Source organism: Coenobita brevimanus, chromosome 86 (assembly GCF_032717465.1).
Source record: "Coenobita brevimanus isolate Jiangsu-jjx chromosome 86, ASM3271746v2, whole genome shotgun sequence".
Taxonomy (NCBI): domain Eukaryota; kingdom Metazoa; phylum Arthropoda; class Malacostraca; order Decapoda; family Coenobitidae; genus Coenobita; species Coenobita brevimanus.
Genome location: NC_137039.1, coordinates 31,131,400 through 31,135,355, shown reverse-complemented (window position 1 = coordinate 31,135,355; position 3,956 = coordinate 31,131,400).

The window sequence follows — 3,956 nt, the reverse complement described above, 5'->3', positions numbered from 1 at the left end:
GGAAGGATGGAATGACAAGGCGGGGGGGGGGGAAGGAGGGAGGAAGGGAACGAATGAATGAGGGAAGGAGAGGAGGGAAGGAAAGGAAGACGGAAGGAAGGAAGACAGTGAGCCTGAACCAGAAGAGACACACAGTACACGAAGAATTAAACAGAAGAAAATAGGACCTGAAGAAAGTGATGGAAGGAAGGAAGGAAAGAGTTGAAGGAGGGAAGGAAGGAATGAAGGAAGAGAGGGAGTGAGAGGGCAGGGGTTGCAGTAGCGGCGATAACTGTCTCTCGTGTGGATGTTACGCGGGGATATAAATGTCCGCCTTCAAAGTCCCGTCTCCAGGCCTTTCCGTGGTACTCCTAAGGCCTTTTTTAGGGGAGAAGGAGTCAATTTAGGTCTCTGTAGCTTTGTAGGGGGGTTGCTGCCACTTTTTTTTTTCTTTGTACGGGATTCATTCTCTCTCTCTCTCTCTCTCTCTCTCTCTCTCTCTCTCTCTCTCTCTCTCTCTCTCTCTCTCTCTCTCTCTCATTTATTTCCCTTCCTCCTTCCCCTGAGCTTTGACATATTATCTCTCTCTCTCTCTCTCTCTCTCTCTCTCTCTCTCATTTATTTCCCTTCCTCCTTCCCCTGAGCTTTGACATATTTTTCCACCCTTTCTCCCTCCCTCCCTTCTTCACTCCCTCCCTTTAATGCTCTCTCTCTCTCTCTCTCTCTCTCTCTCTCTCTCTCTCTCTCTCTCAAACCCACAGAAATAGATATCCCAGTCATAGTTTTCAAAGAACCATTAGTTAGGTCTGATGCTGTTTACTTTGTACTCCTTTGTATCGTCCTTTCATAACCATGACGCAACAGAACCCCCCACTCTCTCTCTCTCTCTCTCTCTCTCTCTCTCTCTCTCTCTCTCTCTCTCCTCCCTTTCTCCCTTAAATCTCCCTATTTCCCTCCCCTCACCCTAACGTATCAGTCCCCCCCCCTCTTCTTCCCTCTTTTCTCTCACTCTCAACCCCTTCCTAAACTCTCCCTATTTCCCTTCCCTCACCCTAACACCACTATCCCTCCGTCCCTTTCTCCTCCTCGCTCTTTATCCCTTTATTTCTCCCTCACCCTTTATCCCTTTATTTCTCCCTCACCCTTTATCCCTCCCTTTAATCTCCCTACCTCGCTCTCTCCTCTCACCCTGACGTATTACCACCCTTAGCCCTGCGTGCCTCTGAATAATAATGGAAAATGCAGGAATATTCAAATCACGGGCCTACATCATACATACACACCACCACTACCCATTTTCTTTACTCTCTCTCTCTCTCTCTCTCTCTCTCTCTCTCTCTCTCTCTCTCTCTCTCTCTCTCTCTCTTTTCACTAATCTCCTTTTAATTCCTATCCTCTTAACGATATTGAAACATGTTGAACTCTCATGGATATGTATAACGCGCGTGCGTGCGTGCGTGCGTGCGTGCGTGCGTGTGCGTGTGTGTGTGTGTGTGTGTGTGTGTGTGTGTGTGTGTGTGTGTGTGTGTGTGTAGGTAGATACATACATGGGAAGAACTTTCTCTCACTTGGGAATGGGTTAAGTAGGTAGGCATCCTCAATATTCACTGATATCATCTCTTAAAAAATAACAACACGCAACTTAAAATTCACAATGTCACCTTAATACATCCCATGAGGAAGTCTGTATATCTGCATCATGTGTTTTGTTTTCATGGACCTATCGAGTGTGGGTTCCCGACCTGCCAAAAGGGGTGAGGTTTCTGGTGCCAGGTAATGCACTGGTTTAATACTGCAATAAATAATACTCATTCCTTTGGAGATTGAAAAAAGAAATGGTAGAGACTTACACACCGTCACCCACTCCACTATACCATCATTTCCCTCCCTGCTTCCCTCCATCCACTTCTTCCTTCCCTCCATCTCTCTCAATATCCCTCTCTCTTTCTTCCTTCCCTCAGCCTCCTTCGCAGTCTCTCTTCATCCCTTCCATCTGCATCCCGCTGCCTGCCTTTTCTCTCCTTCCCGTACCTTCTCCTCCTTCAACTTCTTCCTTCCCTTATCTCCCTCAATATCCCTCTCCTTTTCTTCCCTCCCACACTTCTCTCCATCCCATCCCTCTGCCTGCTTCTCTCTCCTTCCCATCCCTCATCCTAATCCATCATCTTCCTTCCGTCCACCTCACTCAACACCCCTCTCTTACTTCCCTCCCTCTCAATCTCTCTCCATCAACCCTTCCCTCTTCATTTCTGCCTGTCTTCTCTCTTACCAACCATCTTCCCATCCCACTCCCTCTTCTAACATGCTTTCCTTCCCTCTCCCTCTCCACTTTCTCCTCCTTTCCTCCATCTCTCCCTCTTCCCTCCCCTCTCTAATACAAGTAAGAGCCTCCGTACCTCTGTCAGACGATATTTTTAGGCTGAAGGTAGGTTGGAGAGAAGGAGGGAACTGGAGGCAATGAGAGAGGAAAAGAGGAATGCTAAATGAGAGAGAGAGAGAGAGAGAGAGAGAGAGAGAGAGAGAGAGAGAGAGAGAGAGAGAGAGAAAGCTAAATGAGATAAATAAATGAAAATTACAAAGTGGAGGAACTGGCACTGCAATGATAAATGATATAAAGAAGGGGGAGAAATAAACGGAAAATAATAAAAACCGGGAATCGAGGCAAGAGTGATAAATGAGAAAGGAAGGAAGGAAAAATAAAGAGAATGATAAATAAGGGAGGAGGAGGGAATGATAACTAGAACGATGGCAAAAGAAAATATGTTCAATAATAGAAACGTCAAGGAATGGAAATGTGCAAATAAGGAGAAAGTAAGAGACAGCGAAAATAATGAAAATAGATTGTTAAAAAAGAAGCGACAAATGTTTAACGAAAGACATTAAAAAAAAGTACGAGCATGAAGAAAGGCACAAATATGAAACTAAGAAAATAAACAGGGGAATTTCCATGCTTATTCTTTCTATAAATCATGGTGTTATTTCTTTTCTGTATTTATCCTGACAGTTTTACCGGATAGAGTGGTGGGTGGGGGAGAGCCTTCCTCTTGTTTATCCTCATCTTAGACGTTGGATAGATCTAAGTAGAATTAGCCTTTTTTATTTTTTCAACAAATAACCTCGTCGTGGATCAACGGGCCTCCTGTTACCTGTACTTCCCGTGTACTCCCATAATTACTCTGGAGGGTAGTAGTAGGAAAAGACATATGAAGGACAGAAAAAAAATTAATACACAGGCCTATGCAGAAAACAAAAACATGTACGAAGTGAAAGAAGAAAAAAGAATATAAAAGGGAAAAATGGGGATGTAATAACAAGGAACAACCAGCTAAATAAAAATCGTCTGGTGTTAAAGGCGATTAAAGAGCTGCCCCCACCATGAGAGGGTTAAGGGTACCGGTATTGTCATTCTCAGGCTCCTATGACTCACTCTCAGCTGAATAAGATCGTCTGGAGTAAGCTGAAAGGTGATTGTAGAAACGAGAGAGAGAGAGAGAGAGAGAGAGAGAGAGAGAGAGAGAATTTTAGGTCTACAGAGGAAGGAGGGAAGGAACTGATGGTGATGACGAATGGAATTGTTTTGGTGACTTGACTAGAATGGATGATGCTACTAACTTTATCTCTCTCTCCCTCTCTCTCTCTCTCTCTCTCTCTCTCTCTCTCTCTCTCTTATCTTGTTTGTGCACTTAGTTGTGGTAGATTAGCGATAGAAAGTTGTGGTGGTAGTTTTGTGGTGCTGGCTCCGTAGTAGTTGTGGTAGTTCACGGGTGGTAGTTTTGGTTATGGTAGTATGGTGGTAGTGATGTGGTACTTTAGTGGTGGTTGTTATGTTGGTTGTGGTAATTTCCTGGTAGCAGAGTGGTAGTGGTTGCTGTGGTGGTTGAAAGATGGAACCACAATCACAACTGCCATACCCAAAACTACCACACTTTCAATTGCCACAACCACTATCATAATCAGCTACCACAACTACCCATCAC